Source organism: Diorhabda sublineata, chromosome 3 (genome assembly GCF_026230105.1).
Source record: "Diorhabda sublineata isolate icDioSubl1.1 chromosome 3, icDioSubl1.1, whole genome shotgun sequence".
Lineage (NCBI taxonomy): Eukaryota > Metazoa > Arthropoda > Insecta > Coleoptera > Chrysomelidae > Diorhabda > Diorhabda sublineata.
The window spans coordinates 34482599-34503287 of NC_079476.1; the positions used below are offsets into that span (position 1 = coordinate 34482599).

Here is a 20689-nt window from a genome sequence, read left to right on the forward strand (position 1 = left end):
TGATCCTAACACTAATCATTCAACGTTTTCGTCGGTAGTAACTGTCATCGTCTTCTTTTGTCTCTCAAAATTGCAAAAAATAATGAAATTATCTAGCTAAACTACAGAATATTGTGTAAATCTGTCAAGAACTTATACCAAGAGATTTGATGAAACATTATTAATAAGAAACATAAGTATTGATAATTTGAGAACGGTTAGGTTACCTTCAATCTCTATAGACGATAACTTGATTATCGAAACGCACGTCAGACAGTGTAATTGTGAGTTTTGGTGAAGTGGTAGTATAAACAGTGTTATCAGTATGAATGTCAGATTTGACATATTAACATCTGTGTTGTCATATCTCAAAACTTAAGTAGCAACCACCGTATATCGTAAAATAGTAAGTTTAGAGAAAACCTGATAGAATTTTTGATATTAGCATATTTGAAATATTCGAAATCTTTTTTTTTTTGTTTTTTCATTTCGTTCGCTTGTGTTATCAATATCAACAGGTGTGGCCAAATTCGTGTTTTCGTCCATCAAATACATATTCTTTGATTACACGTGGATTGCGTGAAAATCGTTTGTCTACGTCTATGTTTGTCATAATTATGATATCTAAAAAACAAAAATATGGCCTTCATAATTTTCAAATTGCTCGAACAAAAGTTCTCGGAACATACCTTTCATGGTTTTTTATTTTCGGATCCCTACTTCGTTTAAATTATGACTACCTTCCCTCTAATTATACCAAAGTAGTTTTTACAAAAGAAAATTAATGAGGAACTTTAGCCTCGAATCGTATAAGTCTGCCAGCTAAAACTTTGTTTTAGGTCGAAAGAAAATTATCGTGTAGTAGGGAAAAATGATAATTTTCCAAAGAATACAGTTATTATGTTAAGAGACAGCAATTTAGAATTTCCTTTTTCATTGGGAACTTGATGATAAGATTTTTTTTAAATGTTGCTATCCGCATTTAACATAATGGAAAAGGTTTAAAATACTGTTTTCCTTGTGAGTGAGAGAAACAAAGTTAAATAGATTTCTAGTGTCAAATTAAGCTTCGAACTCGACCAAAGTGTACTTTTTATTTGTGAGAGTTGAAAACTACACCCTACTCGCTCAAACTATAATTAAAATAAATTATTTGTAGGTTCGAACCATCCTCGAACAAGTTTATTACTAATTGTACAGATACAACCACTTTAACCACCCGTTAAGACTTAAATTTCCAGAAAAGCTTGAAATTTTGGAATGATTGAAATTGTGTCGTATTATATTTAGATTATTCTAATGAACTTCAACCCTCATAAATCATCCGATGAGAGTATGAATTATTTATCAAAAAGTAAGTCCAACATTTTTTACTGCTAACAATATTACAAAAGTTAATTCATATTGAATGAAAAATATTTCATTCGTAATATAAAATTTGTTATTTTCTAGAATTTTAAACTTTAGATACAAAAATCACTTCTTATGATTAAAAAATATAAAAAATGCGTGGTAATTATCTAGATCAGGTTACACCCCTCCGATTTCGTTAAAATTTTAGTAAGTTATAGAGAAAATTAGAAGATAAAAATGATAGGAATTGGCCTATTCGTGCCAAGAAAAAGGAAAGAAAAATAGAAATACGATAGTAAACGCACCGAATCGATAGCATCAACGTATTTCCCGATCCCGAAAGACCAATAGAAATAAATGAAAAGGAATTTTATTCCACAAAAATTTATTCACTTTCCTCATCATACCTTCACATAGTTTTTTAACTTTGAAGTTCCAGAAAAAGAAAAACAATTTATACATCATAGTTTAGCCTCGCATGTCTAACCTAACCTAACATAACCTAACTTAACCTGACCTAGCCTAACCTAACCTAACCTAACAACTAATTTTAATTAAGAATAGATAGAATATCAATCAATAAACAGCAATACACAAAAATTCATAGAATTTTATCTTTTTCATGGTTAAACACGAATAAAAAAAACATATTTCAATAGATTTACTAACGATAGTCGTATGTGAACAAACTAGACTAAGTTCTCTACAAATTTTATGATACATGATGTTATTATTAGGTAATGAAGACATGCGAAGCTAAACTATGATGTATAAATTAGTTTTCTTTTTCTGGAACTTCAAAGTTGAAAAACTATGTAAAGGGATTATTTACACGCCCTACATATGTATATCAAATTTTTCAGCATAATTTTCTCTATAGCATATTAAAATTTCAACGAAATCGGAGGGGTGTAACCTAATCTAGATAATTACCAAATACGTCATCATCACTGTTATCTGCTTCCTCTTGTAATCTATTTTTCAATTTCTCGTTGTAGATCTACGCCAAACCAATTTTTTTTTTCAAATTCCTTCGTTTTCTGACAATAACTTATTAATTTTTCAAGATACAAACTTTTTGAACCATATGAATAAAATTTATTGCATATGGCGTACGATTGATTTCAATTAGGGCGGTAATGACTGAAATGTATCTGTTTCAGAAAACAAAATAACTTTTTTTGGTATGAGTCATTCAATTTTCATGCAAAAGACTTTCACCAGTGCTTCATTTAAAGAGCATTTAATTTACTTTAAAAAATTTATCTAGAGTTTTCTACAAAAATTCCTTTCTTTTCGAGTTATTTACGTTAAAAGGTTTTCATATTCTCGAATAATAACCATCGTTCAATCGGCAGAAATTTAGTCCATATTAGGTAAACGATTTTTTATTAGCTACATTTTTCTAATTCAACTTATATTACGCCAGTTGATAGAGAAATCCATAGAATACAATAAACACATGTATGTATGTATGTACGAAACATGTACACATGTTTCGTAGATCTAAAGCAAGCATTCGATAGAGTAAAACTCAACGATGTAATCCACCGACTAAACCAAAAAGGCGTCAAGAAGCATTATACAAATCTAGTAAGGCAACTTAACATCAACAACAAAACAAGAATAAAAACAGACTGTGGGCTAACAAGAGAACTCAAAGTCTCATCCGGCATAAGACAGGGAGATAGCCTCAGCCCATGCCTTTTCAACGTAATAATGGACCAAATAATTGAGAGCGTAAACGAAGTTAATGCAGGATTCGAAATGAATAGCCGTCGCCTGAGAATCCTTTGCTACGCAGATGACGCCATACTTATAGCTGAAAATGAAGACGATCTACAACGCCTCCTTCATAAATTTAACCTGATGGCACAGAGACTTAACATGCAAATCTCATGCGAGAAAACACAAAGCATGGTAATATCCAAAGACCCAATAAGATGCAAGTTGGTAGTAAATGAGCGCATTATAGAGCAAGTAATGAATTTCAACTACTTGGGCGTAGAAACAACGAGCAGCAGAAACATAACGGACGAGGTAGATAAGCAGATCAAGAAAGCAACTAGAATATCGGGATATTTACGGGACATTATAAGGAGAAATAAATATATGAGCATAGAAAGTAAGACGCGAATCTACAAGACCTGTATCAGACCCATACTAACCTATGCCACAGAAACAAGGGCAGACACAACACAAACAAAGAGAAAAATGAGAACAGCAGAGATGAAGATATTGGGCCAAAACACAGAAACCAGACAAAAGACGCTCAATCGGTAGGCCCCCAAAACGCTGGTACGATAGCTGGACATCGGCGTCACAAGAGGGCAGATGACAAACCTGACAGGACCTCGTCCTACTACAAGAAGAAGAAGAAGAAGAAGAAAATTTTTCTAATTGATTTTTTCAGAAGTTAAAACTTTTAGAGTTGTTCGTGGGAAAAGGTTCCAATCGTTAATATTTCGGATAAAAACGAAATTCCAAATAAAAGTTGCTAAAATTTGTTAATCTATCGATTTCCGAGGTAACATTAGCCATTAAAATTCCGGCACAGGTAGTTTTTAAACAAAGTTATGAACACTATCCAAATTTCTCAAAAAGATTTTTTTCCTCTAAATTCCAGAGAAAAATTAAATGAACGAACTAAGTACATTATTTAAAAAAATGTTGAACAAGCCAATAAAAAGGGTTTTCCATCTATACATGTCGTCTAAAATTTCCAACCTATCTTCAAACAAGCTCTATTTGTTACCAGCACATTTATTTACACGAAATTTCCATTTTTCCCATCAGTAAACACATTTTTCTATTCGGTTGGTTTTATATTAGTATTTAAATAACATTTTATTCACGCCAGAATATTTGAAGGCACGAGCTAACTACAGCTTTTATATTGTTTATATATTTTTTTAATAATGCATTTGTAACACGTATGCCAGAAATATATTTTGAAAGTAGTACTGTCGATGATGTAAATTGTTTGCTTTATTTTTTATATTCAAAAATATCGATCCTATCAGAAATCTAGTAATTATGAAAAAGATAAGAAAAGTTCATCTCTGAAAAGTCAAATTTATTTCATTTTACAACTTTTGTCAATTGATCTGCAAAAATACAACAATAAAATTCAGGAAGTGATTGCCCGTATGAAATTAAGTTGGGTCTTTCCTATTGCAACAAAATTTCCGCATTCAACTCCTTTCCACCCTTTAAAAGGTATTTTTTTCTAGAATTTCAGTTAAGTTAGAAACTAACCACGAGTATATTTTTCCTGTTACAGCGTACGGGGGTGAAATTAGCAGCCCTTAATTTATTTCATATTAAAACTTTTACGTTACGAAATAAATTTTTTTCTCCGAAACCTATAGCTTTAGAAAAAAAACGTAATTTATAAATTTTTTAATAAATTTGGTAGAAAACAGTAAAAATGTGAAATGTAATAAGATTCATAATAAATACTGGAAATAACCAGCTCTAACCAAAATATATGAACATAGCCTTCGTGTCATGTATTCCGAGTGACCGAAAAAAACTCTGTTACAACCTTTTCTCTCTCGAAAAGGGGTGGTCTGAGGAAATTTTGTTATAGAGAAGACTCATCTTAATTTCATACGAGCTATCACCTTCTGAAATTCATCGTATGATTAAGAAACATCCTGTATATTTATTTTTAGGGGGAAAACGGGAAACGACTTAACAGAATACTCTAGCTTTCCCAAATCATTAATCAACATTATCTAAAATAACTCTACTTGTTTAATGTTATTCTATTTCCAATCTTGCCCAATTTAGAAGTAATTTATCTGAAATTTGGGTTCCCTTTGAGCGTTATTTTCGTAGTATAAATTAATACACCCCAATGATCTTATACATATTCACTTTGTAGTTTCGCTTTCGAAAGCTGTTTTGTAGTGAGTTACCCGCCGCCTCTATTATTTATGGGTATTATGACGCAACTATGCTGGAACGCCCCACAAAAGTCCAAATTAGCTTGTTACGTAAGATGCTGCATGTATTATGAGGAATAAATTAGTTGTCCGTGAATAAATGTTTGTTAATTGTACACTCTCGGTTACCATATCTAGCTGAATGAAACTGATAAAAAACCGAGAATTTGGAAAATATTGATACAGACAGGGCAGGATCAGGGATAGATTATTTAAAAATTATGAGAAAATTGTAGAAATTATTTTTCGTTGAGTTGCCACAACGATATTTAGATACCCGAAAACGGCTTCAACCGTCATTTTATCATTTTACAATTTTTGTTTTTACAGCAGATCAAACAATGACAATTCTGCGTTGTCACAATGTCACAAGATTGTTCAATGAATTCCATAATTTCTTTTCGTATTTTTTCATTTGTTAACCTATCATTTTTTGTTACGCCTTAAATATTTCATCTCTGCTGCATTGCAATTTTTTGCCTATTAGTGAGGGTCCATGTTTCGCAGCCATAGGTTTATATTGGTCAGTGAATTGCTTTATAAACTTTCAATTTTGTACTTTTTGAGACTTCTCTTTTACCTATTCATTGTTTCAAGGTATTTAAAGGTTCTCTCCGTTGTAATTCTACTTTTATTATTCATTGTTTGAGTACCATTACTGCAGTCTTTTTTATGTGTTGTTCCAAACGTCAAAGTTTGTCTGTAGATCTGGGTTGTTTTCTATAATAAGGACTACTCGTAAGTCATCAGCATCAGCTCCTTTAGATATTTTCACAATTTTTATATCCAACGCACATTTTCTTTGAATTGGCTGTGCAGATATTTATTATATCATCTAGAAATATGTTAAAAAGTAATGGACTCAATCCCCAAAGAAAAGTCTCAGAAATTATGTTTATACTAATAACATGGTTCACATTTCTTTTATATTTAAGCTCATGATTGCATTTCGTAAGTCGACATCTATTTTTCCTCTAAACTTTCCCATATTTTTATCCACGGTTCTCTGTCGAAAGCTCTCTCCATATCAATAACTCCAAATGATGCATCTGTACCTCGTCGGTCAACTTTATCTATAATTTTTTAATGGTAAATGCGTGATCCTGTACACTTCTATCTTTGCGGAATCCACTTTGTGCATCATTTATAATGTTATTTCCCTGTAGTTATTACATTGTTTGTTATCTTCTGACTTATAAATGGGTAATAACTAGAGATGTGTCGATACTAAAATGTATAATAGCCCCTTGTAAAAAATTTCTCTTATGCATAATTTGTTTGACCAACCTACAAACCAATTTTAAAATATCTATGTCTATACGGGGATAAATGGGGCAATTTCTAGTGATAGAAATGTAAGCCGTGCGCAAAGGTTAAGTTGTCGAAATTATTAAATAAAATAAATATCACGAAGAAAAGTGGATGCACTTTCTCTTGAGTAAGGAAGGCACAGCAGAGGCGGACATAATTGTCGCCAAATAAAGGCAACATTCTTGTTTTTAATTGTATGAAGTTTTATCTTATCATTCCATAAATTAAAATTTTAGCTCTTTGGTTTTTGATTATTGTATCAAAAATCAAAATCATTATCAGAGTTATTTTAAAAGCAGGATTTTTTTACACTCTACACTTAATATATCAAAGACGATATGGAACTACTTTGTTTACGAAATAAATGTACCGAGGCAGCCTGTTGTTTAAACAAAGACAAATATTTTAACAAATGATTTTCCAAAATATGATATTTTTATTTTGATAAAAATATAAAATATGTGTAGTATCTGTGGCGTGTTCCAAGGTATGTTACATATTTTTATAAATACGTTTACCACTCTCTCCCATAGCTTTTAACATTTCAGATGTTGTCGCTTTTCCATTTTTTAGCCATTTGATCGTTTCTATAACTTCTTACTTCGTTATCTTCTCTTTATTTATATCGTGGCCCTCTTTTTTACTTATTTTATTCTTTTCTTTATTTAGTTCAGTGTTATATTCTGTTTCTATCTGTAGTTGCATAAAGTATGACTTCCATCTCTCCATTATTTTTACTTCTTTTGTTAAAATTCTACCATTTTCATCTGTTAACTCAGTTTCTTTGCTTCAACTACAACATATTTCACTTTTTTCTCTGTTCTTTGTATTTTTCATAGTTTTCTATTGTTCTACTTTCGATTCCAAGTGCATTTTTTCTTTCTTATTTCTTCCGATGAGGGTGTCCTCCAGTTTAACACTTCGAAGGTTCCTCCCTTCTATGTGTTAACTTATGATTTTCAATTTAGGTTTCTAAAATTTAAGCATAAGCCGGAAACACCGTAATTTATTTTATTGTAGCTTTGTTAATTGCTATTAGCTTATTACTTAAAACCTTTTTTTCTGTTTGTTATTTACCTGTAATTGCAATAATGAAAACTTTTAACACGTTTTTTTCACTGTTTTATTTAGTTAGTATTTTATTATGACTCACTGTTACTATTTACAAAATTATTCCTCAGAATAAGTCGCGATTTTCGGATAAATTGTAGGTAGAGACATAAAAATGTTCACACCTTCGTACCACGTTACCAATCATCAAAGATTAACATCAAAGAATGACAAAAATTTTGAGAAAAAATAGAAGACTCTAAAGCAAATAAGAAACACAGCAAAACATATATTACATATATTTTGTTAGAAATAAGAATGGAGAAATATTAAAAGAGGAATAAGAAATCATCCACAGGTGGAAAGAATATTACCAAAAACTATTCAATAATGATTCAGAACATACAGAATCTAAAATAAAAATTTATAAAGAAGAGAATATGCAATCGCAAAACTAAAGAATGGAAAAACACTAGATATGATAAGGATAACAAATATGCGCCAAAAAGCAAAGATATGCAGTGCAACAACTACCGAAGAATAACTTTAATTAGTTCAGCGATGAAAAATATTAGATAAAAGGATGAGATTAACAATAGAAGACACTCTCGAAGAATCTCAAAGTTAGAATGAGGAGAAGCACCCAAGATAATGTATTTACTATAAAACAGATGACGGAAAAAGCAATACAAGAAAAGAAGAAATTGTACGTGGTCTTCTTAGACTAAGAAAAAGCCTTTGATAAAATACCTAGAGAGAAAATATGGAAGATGCTGATTGAAAGAGAAGTTAACGCAAAGATTATAAGAATAATACAAACTATTCATTAAAACAATGCAAATATGGGGGAAACTAAGTCCATCATATATACATACGAGATCATAAAGAGATGCATTGTTTTAAGTAAACATATATGTATGTGTGGGACAATCGCAACTACAAAGAATTAACATCAGTTAAGAAGCATTTGCAGACGATATTATACTAATAGCAAAACCTGCAACAGAGTTCCAAGAAAACATAAAGTTTTGGAACAAAACATTACAAATATATCTTCGCTATTGAACAAAAATTACTAGTACAAAGACAAAAATTCTACACATCAAGCTGATGAGGGATAAATTCATTCAAACCGTTTTTATTGTGTTAATTGTAATTCCATTTTTTCTAACAAATCTTCCTAGTGAAACACGAAGTTCTAGCTCGCTACCTACCCCGTTTATAATCGTGGCAACAATACTCGATATTAACGAAAATCGACCTTGTAGCTAACAACTGGTTTTGTTACATTTAATTCGTATTAAATACAATTTCATGGTTATGTTGCAACAATGATTTGAATTATAGTCCTCCAGTGGCGATTAAAGGATTGGCAGTCAACAGGCAATTTTGGCACTATAATAGAACACGTAATTATTAGGTACAAAGAAAGAATGATTCGAATCAAGCTTATGTAAATTATCTGAGTAAAATCTTTTGGTCTTTTGGCAAACACAATAGAAATTGGAATATATAGTATTGTTGGCAATTTTCAACATACAACAATGGAAACCATAATTATCGGATATAATGATGTATGGTATTAGTAAGACATAAATTTAAATAGTAGAACGAATATCAAGATAGAGAAATAATCTGATCCCAAGTTTCCTTAAAATATTTACCAATTATTTATACTAGGACATTATCCGGTACTGTGATCTCAATTTGCCTACTCCCTTTGGTTTATTCTGAGTTCCCAATTTATACTTTTGCTATAGATTTTTGTTTGTAATGTTTATAACTTTGTTATTAGAATTTTGCCAATAAAATTCAAAATTAAGAGGAAAAATGACTAAAACAATACCGCTTCTTTTATCCTAAAAATTCAACTCTTCTCACACTAAAATGGAGATATAAAAAAATTTAACATCTTACTAATAAACACAAAATTGGCAACTCACAGAGAAATTACAACGTTGTGGAAACTTTTTTCGACTAATAATAGACTTCACTTTTAGAAAGAGAAGCATTAAACTTTGCTTTTTCTACTAAATTTTTAGAATCGAAATTGTATAGTAGATTTTAGAATATACAATTTTTATAATTTGTTATTCTTTTTATACATGGTACGAGGATGGTCCTAGAAGTACTTGGACTGACCTAAAGATCGCGGTAGTTGCTTGAAAAATACCAGATTAGAAAGTACACAATGTATACAGCTTATGTTTCAAATCTGAATACGAATGGTGAACATTCTTAGTGAATTTGTAAGCATGGAAAAAATTAGTCATCGTTATGTGATACTTTTATAAGAAAGGCCTTAGCACAACCAATATAAAAGCTGAGCTAGATTCTACTATAGGTAAAACTCCTTCTTCATTATCAACAGTAAAATATTGAGTAGCAGAGTTTAAACGAGGTCGTACAACAAGCACGGCAGTGGTGGAACAATTGAGAAGACTACTTCTGAAATGCTGAATGATCGTCGACTGAAAGTTCGCGGGCTAGCAGATTAATTGAAAATATGGACATGAGATGGCTGTACGCAAGATGGGATGGTTCCAACGAGTGTTTGGCGATGTTTCACAGAAAAAAGCCGAATTTTTGCGCCGTTTCATAACCATGGATAACACGTGGGTCAATCACTTCACGCCAGAAACAAAATAACTATTAAAACAATAGACTGAAAAGGGAGAACCTGCTCCAGAGAAGGCAAAGACCATTCTGCAGATAGGCAAGGTCATGGCGACGATTTTTTGAGATGCGGGTGGGATAATTTTCATTGACTATCTTGAAAAAGGAAAAACTACCAACGGCGAAAATGACTGCATTTGACTAAAAAGAAAGACAATGAACCAGCAAAAGCTGAAACTAATGGATTAAAGTTTGAATGCCCCTATTCGCCAGATTTAGTCCCTGGGCTTTTTTCTGTCCCCAGGCTTGAAAAAATGGATGGGTGGCAGAAGTTCTTCCAACAATGAAGACATGATGTCGGCAGTTAATGGCTATTTTGAGGAGCTTGTTGATTCTTATTATAAAAACAATATCGAACTTATTGAACATCGCTAAAAGGAAATTATGTTGAAAAATAAATATATTTTTTTCAAAATTTTTGTATTTTTGTTGCGCCATGTACTTCTGGAACCATCCTCGTATATTCATATTAATTGGTTGCTTTTTTAGCAGTTTCTGTCAGGAAATTGAAAATTGTAAAACATCGTATTTTAATTTGGTATTTTGAACATTCGAAAAGTCGAAAAATTGGAATTACATTATAAATATGTCATTGAATATACGAGGCGCGTTAAAAAATTCGAATTAGAACATTTCTTTCCAATGTACTGCTTTTGACTAGCATTGCACATAATAACTAGAATCTGTTTGCCCATTTTTCACTTTTCGGAAACTTTCCAGTACTTTAGCATATCGCTTGTTTGAACGAACAAGCTGACATTTTAATGTTTTCGACGTCCCGATCCTTCCTCGTCTATTGATGTCTAGTTTAAAATCCCTCAAACCCCTTTGTGAACAGTATTCAAAGTTACTTCATTTCGTAAGCATTTTCGATAATTTTTTTAACTTGAAACAAAACTCAATCTCAATGCTTTATTCAACATATGAATTAAAATAGATCCAGCTCAATTTTTTGATCACACTTTCACATTGAAGTTTTCATTTAAACTAAAGTAGGTATTTTTACAACATAAATGAGTATATGTTAAAGACATTCGAAGTTTATTACGAGCGAAATGAACAGGAAGTAAATTATTAAAGAAGCTATTAGCAAGTAAACGAGAAGGAAAGGTTGTTGCATTACTTATTTTATATTGTGATTACCTGCCAAGCCAGTCACCGCTGCATCTCGTTTCAAGTTAATTGGTTAAAGTTAGCGAATTTTGTAGCAGCTACAATCAAAATATAACGTTCACGAATTTTAGAATAGCTCGAAATTTTGTTTCAAGGTATTAATTTGTTCAATATTGTTCCTAATGAATATTTTTGAAAGATACGGATACCTATTCTGTGAGAATAACATCTTAAGTCTAAGTTGGATGAGATAACCTGACTTTCTCACTCCTTTTCAATTTGATTTTTTTTATCCTTACCATAAATTATGGAACTTAAAAAGGGAGATAATAGATTTTAATTAAAAAGAAGTTGTAGGTATGTGAAAGGAATAACACGTAAAGAAAAGCAGTTATTGTTAATTGGATCATAAATATGTGGCCTAATTTGTCCAATGAACTAAGTTGGGTGATGAATTCAAAGCTACTTGATAATGATATAAGAGATTCTAACTTTTGCACAGAAAAGCTTGATAGTTCTGGGATTGTCGGTTACGAGATTATAGAATTTTTTAAATAAGAGGATTGGATGTCAATGCAACGGTGTACATAAGACTGAAGAATATTTTTCTGTTATTTCCCTCCCTCCATATTTCAAAAACTTTCTACTTTCTATTTCATATAGATACAAACAAAATAAAATTTCAATATACAGAGGAAAACTACAACGAATATGGAAATTATAGGTAATAAGTCCATAGCAACATTAAAGCAGTATGCAGCATGCACGGTAGTAAATACTATTATTAGAATAGAAGTTGTTTACAGAGTAGAAAGCACTTTCCATCAAATATCCCCTCAAATTATTGCGAAGTGCGGGAAAAGATGATATCGATTCGATTTCAATTATCAAGTGATTGTGCATTTTTTTGCATTGTAAAATATTGAGCCCTTAACTAACTCTTTTAAAGAAGTCCCGGCAGTGAGCCCTGCTGTTTAGTTCGAGTAAATATCTAACAGCTTCTCTCTTTTGTAGTTTGAAAATTCTCTCAAATTGAATCACACCACACGTACCACAGAATGGAAGGGCATATCGGAGATGCGACGCAATAAGGACTTAGAAAACTGTTTAGGAGGTGAATAAGTTCAGTTCTTTGGAAACTGATCTTAGCGCAAAACAGAAAGAACTCGATTTTTTAGATAAAAATTTACCCGTAGTCAAATTTTGATCGATTCTAGTCCTTTTTTCCATGCCAGAAAATGTTTTTGGTTTTATTCCTTCCTTGACGAGATAGTTGCTCGGATCTCTTTGTCGCCTGTTTCCATTTGCCTTAAAATTTCAATTTTGAAAACTCAAAAACTGCTGTTCAAAGTAGACTTTTGCAAACAACCCTTGATAATCATTTATGCAATGAAACATACAACCTGCTTCATACTGCTTCTACTTCATCTTCAACAAGTTTCTCATTCATGTCGTGACAATTTTAGTCCAGTGGAAAGACTTTATAAGTTGGCTGCTCTAAGAGTTATTATGTCCATGTCTACCCATATTTTATTCACAGCTTGTCCTAAACTCTAGATGATAAATCTTCTGGTTTTTCCACAGATTTTAAGCAGATATTTACATAATCAATGATATAATAGATTACTTTTAAAAAACTGTCCAGTCAACGTCTGATTTTGACGATACGTATTTTCTAACCTAGAATATAAGACTTTAATAACAAGCACTAGGAGGTTCTTTCGATATTTGGCGTTGTTCATTTTTATAAAGAGGTTGTCTAATGTTTCTATTCAATTATTAAGACACTGTGTACGATTCTCCTCATAGAAGTTTTTACTTCTTCAGAAAAACTGATTTGCGACCAAAAACCTCGTTTAGGTAACAGACTAATCCGTTGTCTTCCTTTTTCTTCTAGGTAGATAATTTTTTAAAACGAAAAAATAGTAGTTGGATGAAACTAATTAATATAACAATGAAACCTAAAATAGAAAGAATACATTTTTTCCATAATAATTTTCAAGATAGTCTCCTTTCAAGTCTATACAATTATTTCAGCGATGCTTTAACCTTCTAACCTTTCCAAATAATAGTAACTGTCTTTCTTATCAAAATAGGCGTTTACGTATGCGATAAGGTCCTTCTCTGATGAAAATCTCTCGCATGTAACTGGAACTCCGAGGTTAGGAAGCAGGAATAACTTATAATGGACCAGATCTGGTGAATGAAACTGTGATCTGGTCAACTAAGTCGATGAACACAAAAGCTAATACATGATGAAACCATCTTGGCCTTACGCATGAATAATTCTTCAGTCAGTGTATGGCAAAAAATGCGTTCTTTTGATATGCCGATAGATAACCTTAGTCCAACGGTCGTCCAGAAAAGTTTTGTAAACTTTTTCGATGATATCGTTGGTTTTTGCAGTTTTTGGCCGCCCCAAAAGCTCATCATCCATCAAGGTGATAGGATCACGTTTGAATTCATCTGCTCAAAACTTTACGGTACAATTCGAAAATGGGATTCGACACACGAGTTTAATTCGCTTTCTCTCCGGACCATTTAAATGCAATGCTGAATTTCTGTACCAAATTCAATCAATAGGTATAATTTGGCTTGACGAGATCAAAATATCAACTGAGTATTTGGCGTCGTCAAGTAAACTTCCCTTCGACAGGCTCCGCGAATAACCCCGGACGTTTTAGAATGTCGCTAAACAACCTGAATGACCGATCGCAACCTTTATGGTGTTTCACAGCATTCAGTTTGTTTAGATGTTTAATGTTCACATATTTAGAAAAAAATTGACTCACTTATACGATTGTTAAACAGAAACTAATTGTCCAAAATGGTTGATATTTTTCAGACATCCTTGTAGTCCTTATTTTCTAAAGATGTAACCACAAGAGATCTATTCGCTTCCAAGAATTCAACCGTATATGGAGTTGTATCTGGTTAACCGATATTTGTTTTACACCCGGTAATTATTAAAAAAAATATTCTCCAAATAAAAAATATTTAATTAATGTGAAAGAAACTAAGCATTATATAAAGGATAATATTATTTCAAATTTTACATCGGAAATTTTATTATTTTTGGTTGATTCGCTGTCGCTAGGGGCTATTTAGAGAACGATGTAATTCCATGCGGATGCTATTGACGTTATTGAATCGCGATTTTTATTTGTAACTGTACGACAGATTCGTAATTAGATGTGATTATTGGCAAATCTCTCTTTAAGCATCAGGGAGTAATTTGCATTGACTGTGATAACGTAATAAGATTCACTGGCTTTTGAAACGCCACTTTCATGTACCGCTTATATACCGAGAGATTAAAACCGAATGAAAATGTTCTGCTGTGCTGTGTGAGAACTGTATCTAATTGGATGTGCGTGGAATAGGCAAACTGAAACCACGGAATCGGATCACTTCTTATCATGAACGAATAACCCTCCCACTCTTTCGATGATGGTTTCAAAGTGGGAGCCGAAACGTTCAGAATTTTGAAAATTCCAACGTGGTTCAACCCGTGAACCTAGTTTATAATCCTAACTACGAAATCCGAGAATTATTATGCCATTTTTTTTCTGTTAACAAAATTATCAAATTCATGAGTTCAGAAATCATTTTTTTTATTGCTACAATCATCATTTTGAACAATATATGTTGTTTCTGGTAGTCGCTTTCAGTTGTCAAAACAGCAGATTCATAATCTATTGACCTTCATAAAAAACATGTGATGCCCGCGAGTATCTGTCGGGGTACAACTTGCTGTCATTTTCGTTTTCAGTCTGATGAGTAACTTCACAGATTGACCAATGTATGTTTTTATCATAATTTAAACAAGGAATTTCATAAACTATGTTTGGCAAGTTATTGATTGATGTTCAATCTTTGCTTTTAGTAAACGGGGCGCATTAACGTATGAAATTTTGATAGTTAGTTACTTCTATATTTTTTAACGATTCCGGAAAGTTTACGAGTAACTGATTTTATATATGGTGGAGGTAATTAAACAGAAAAGATAGTATGTTTAAAATTAGAGCTAAACGGTACGATTGGCATGATGTCAAAGTGACTGTCAGATGTATTATGTAAATTCTTTTCAAAAATAGGAAGGATATGAGTTTGCATCAAAACTTTTGAAAACATTTTCAGATTAGTTCCATGAAATATTGGATTAGACATTTTAATGCCTCTATTTTCCATCTACTTGATTAAATTGTGTGATGTTGTAGGAGTTGTGGCAACATTGTATATAAAAATTTTTGAAAAAATTAACAAAGAATTGTGTTACTACGACTTTGTTAATAAATGTTAAAGTCATAGAGGCAAAAAACAACATTCAAAATGAGAAAGGATATAAAGACTGGATTTGTCGCATTTTGTCGAACTTCCGCGGATTCATAATCTATAAACCTTCATATAAAACGTGTGATATCTGTCGAGCATCTGTCGGGGTAGAACTTGCTGTCACTTTCGTTATAAGACTGGTGAGTAACCTCTCGGATTGACCAATGTATATCTATTTTTAAAATTAAACTCCTTTCAATATAAGGTTAGGTTAGGTCGTTGAAAATATCGTTTTCATAGGTTAGGTTAAGTTAGGTTAGGTCGTTTAGAATGACGTTGAATGTTTATAGATTTTTTTTTCGAAATCTAAAAGATATTCATAGATTACAACAAGGTTATCCAACTAATTTTTTATTAATAAACCGATAATCCAGTTCTGTGGAAAAGAGGAGGAAAGCTACGATTCAACTGTCAAGCAGCAGTAAAATTTCTATCTCAAATGTTCCATGATTTGAACTATTATTCAAAATTTCTCGAGGATTGATAGAGTTTTTGCATGTTATTGGTTCTTCGAGCAATAATTTGACTTATTAAAACAGCTTTGCTTCAAAGCTACACCTGGATTATGAAGAGCCTCTATGGACCTGGGCGAGGATGACTCCAAAGGAATTTATTCTGTTTTTAAAATTTCAGTAACTTCATTTGAGAAATTTCTAAGAAAACCAATACAAGATTGTTCTATAAAGTCAACCATCTACGTAGCACTGCAATGTTTCATTGTGTGATGCATTATAACCTAAAACTTTCGCGTTAAATGTGCTATCCGAATTTTAAAAGATTCATTCGCCCCAGTAGTTTCTGAAATTAGCGCTATCAACAAATAAACAAACTTTCAATTTTGCTCTAATTAATAATGTCAGTATTAATAACTATAACAAAAAATAACCAATTTAATATCATACTTTTTTTCGTTTTTATCTAAACCTATTGAATGAATGCAACAGACTATACCAGAAAGCTAATAAATGCCACTCCCAGGTAACTTCGTATTATTTATACATCAAATTCCGCTGTTGGTGACAGTTATTAAAGGGACCAAATTGGCGGTGTGCGCTTCGATGATTAAGGTAATAATTGAGTAATTTCACTATTACCGAACATAAATTATACTGATTGGGACATTGTGATCATCATATTAATTGATTGTAATTACATTTTGATGCTAGCTAATACATATATACAAGAAGAATAAATTATAAATATCAAGCATTTCCGTGGAGTGAAATTTTTTTAATAACGTTCCAAATATGAAATGAATGTATTTGTAGAACATATTAGGTTTATAGTAAACGAAATCAGTTTGATCATGGTAAAACTGACAACGCACTTTCTATTGCAAGTAATAAATTTTCGAATACAATAGAGCGAAAATTAAGTTCGAAGGCAGGCAGGAGAAGACAAATTTCGAGCAATTTGCATAAAACTCCCGAAGCTTGAATACTAATATCACCTTCTTGTATCACATTTAGTTCATTAACCCCTTGGCGCCTAAACGTAGCGCAATCATTAAAAATCAATAGAATAAAATATGGATGATTAAATATAAATTTGTTATATACAGAACCGGATCCAAAAAAAATACAAATGTCATTCAGAAAATTTGATATTTTTAAAAGAATGGTGATGTTTACCGTATTTTGAGAGGTTGGACATGTAATAAGTAGATTATATTGAATTACATGTGATTATTGTACTATTTTACGAAATTGTATCTAGTTCCGCGTTTGCAAGAGGCGCAATTGCCCGGGGAGGCTTCGAATGAATTGAATAACTGCCTTAGTCTCCAAATTTGTCCCTCGCGTTTATTGGCTATTTCCAAAGCGTACATGGTAAATGATTTTCCACGGAAAACGAATTCATGTATGCGGCAAATCAGTGGTTTACTTATTGTAAATTTTTCATTGTGAGTGGATCAGCGATGTATTAAAATTATGTTGTATGTATGTAATTTGAAAGTATCAGTTTTGTAAAAATATTGCTTGTTGAATAGAGGCAAAGCAAAAGGAATAGATCTTATATGTGCAAATACAGAGGCAAGATGCAAATAATCAAAAATTCCCTTAATATATGTTTGTTTGTAAAAAATTCACGATGATTTTTAATAAAATAAAACCTGTATAGATATCCCAACGAGATTGTCTAAAGATTTTATTAGAATAAAAGTTCAATATGATCCTAATAGAGTATACAGTCTATGATCCTAAGATCTTTCCAAGACTTCCTTAAGAATGAGTTTTCAGTTTTGATATTATGTGTTTGATGGTCACAGGAAGTGATAATTTAGGCAGACAGAACAACTCTCTCCTAGCCAAAAAATTTAGAGGGGTCGAGTGGGTGAGAAGAAGATTGATGGATGTTGTGTAGTGCTGTGGTACTGGTGCTCCTTAATTCCTTCCAAGAATCTTTGATGAGGTATTGGAAATTATTGTTTAGATCATTGTCAAGCTAAAAGGTTATGGGAGTAGCTATCTGTAGAATCGTTTTCAGTGGTATCAGTGTGCGATGGAAGTTGTCTTATGAGAGAAACTGGAAAATAAAAGTTTGGTAGATGTCTTGTATGTTTTGATCGGTAAAAAATGGCTTTAAGACTGTATGAATTAAAAAAAGTCTGTACATATGTTTGTGGGGGCTAGCATTAGATTTGAAATTTTGAAGGAACTTTTCTATCTACGTCGAAGGTAAACGAGAGGAGCTTACTTCGTGGTTTATAGTAACTGCGCAACCAACACTGGTTAGTTTTTGAAGCATACGTATAATTGCGAATATTGTATTTTTTTCTCTCCTCAATCCATGTTTTTCTCGGTTTTCCTTTCTATTTCTTTTTTGCTGTTCTAGTTTCATCTTCGTTCAACCAACTCGGGTTAAAATAGATCGCATGTTTGATTTTATAGAAAATATATACAGGTACATAGATACTCTAGATTTCTATTTTCGATATTAAGAGACTTATTCGGCCATTAAACGTGCGGTGTATACAGAGTATGTTTAAAAGAGTAAACTAATCAAGGTTCCAGATCAATACAACCATTTCTAGAACTTCCTGAACATTTTGAATCGCTTATAATAAATTGCACTCATTTTAGAATTATCTAAATCATTCCAGAAATTTTTATAACTTTCTCGAATATTTGTAATCGATCATAATAAATTGCAAGTTTTATAACTAGAATATTCTAAATTGATTGTAATAGTTGAATACATTTTAGAACTTTCTAGACCATCCCAGAAATTTTGAGACCCTTTTAAAGTCCTCAAGGGTTAGAAAAGGACTGAAACATATGTCACCCACTTCTACCCAACGCGACCAAACTCCCTTGCTATAACCTGGAGACCATCCCAACGGGAAGCTGATTAGGGTTGGTGGTGATGGAGAAAACCGTTGTCTTTACGTACGCACTTTATTATAGATTAAGTGATTAATAAATACTCAATGTTTGAAGTAGTCATCCCAGTAAAACTTGTGTAATGTCTCCTATATTATATTAAATTGAAATTTCCGGCGCTTTTTGTGTATAGAAATATGTTTATTTTCGCTATTATCTGCAGATAAATCAGAGAACTGGAGGAAATGGATTCCTAGATTTCTAGCCAAAAAGAAAATACCGAAAGAAATAAAAACAGAAATATATGACAAAAAGTAGGATATGGATATGGATCAAAAACATGGACACTCTTAAAAAACCAACTACTGAATAGAAACAAATTGTTCTAAAAATATGACAAACAATTGGAAATAGCAAAGTCACATACTTTACACCAATAAAACTTATCATACGATATGTTACCAACATAAAATCAATCTTATGTAACTATTCAAATTAATTTAATGCAAGCATTTGTTCTTGTTGTTTCATACTATAATACTAGAATGAAAATACTCTGTTCAGCAAGTTTCAAAGAGTTGTATCGAATAGTTTACGAACTTTTATCTCTGAAATGGTTCTGCAATAGAATTACTTCTGACCCTTTCCGATCTTGTGACCCTCTTCACCCTCACCGTTTTCTGATGATTTATTAATGAAGATTAAACTGAAATTTTTGTTTCGTATGAAACAGGCACGGACTAAGGCAAAAATTATCACAATACGCATAGGAAAAATTGATGGGTAACAGTGGTCATATAACATATTCATTACAAAATATGCTTCATCCTTACCTCAGCTTTCTTGTGTGCACATTTTGATAATTTGATTTAATGAAATTTTCAACCGATCGTTTTCCAAGCCGAAGTATTCGGTACCATAAAAGCCATAGCGGCTGAAATGGTGTGCTGTAGGCTTGTGCTGGAGTTTAATAAAGTCCGAAATTCAGCTTGTTAGGGTGCTCTACGAATCCCCTAATCCACCAATGGGCCCAGAACAACTCTTGGTGTATCCAAAAATATTGCTATTACGTCTCTGAGTTTGCTCGCAAGGCAGACGTAGATGGATAGAGACACCTGGCATGAGACAAGCCAAGGCACACTGATCCACTTAAAAAAGACCGACTGATGACTGACATTTTAATCAAACACGTTCATTTCAGACGCCACATCCACAGTATGGACATCGCGGATTGCCGCTGGTGTATGGAAAAGGAAAAAACCGCAGACCAAGTCATCCGTGAGTGCTGGGCAAGAACGAGGTTCAAACAGTTGGGAAAACTTCACATTATGCCTAGGTTGAAATCTAAGTACCTGATAGAGACCTAGTAATTTTAAGTGAAGCATGACGGGCCTATTAGAAGCTCTTTAACCGCCCACAATCCTAATATGAACTCACCTTTTTGCTCTATATGCCACATATAAAACATCGATGTCAAAAAAGTTCGCTTTATGTACAGGGTGTTTCTATATTCGACCGACAACGCTCTACCACAGAGAGATCTCAATAAAAGATTCATTTTGATATAGGAATACGAACCCTTACGGGGCCTAGTTGCTG

The 20689-nt window shown here is 32.3% G+C and overlaps 1 protein-coding gene across 4 annotated transcripts in view; it reads right to left on the bottom strand.

The window, feature by feature from the left end:
* LOC130442195 (growth factor receptor-bound protein 14-like) overlaps positions 1–20689 on the bottom strand; it is a 385241-nt gene that overhangs the window by 301592 nt on the left and 62960 nt on the right. The gene's annotated exons all lie outside the window — the stretch shown is intronic.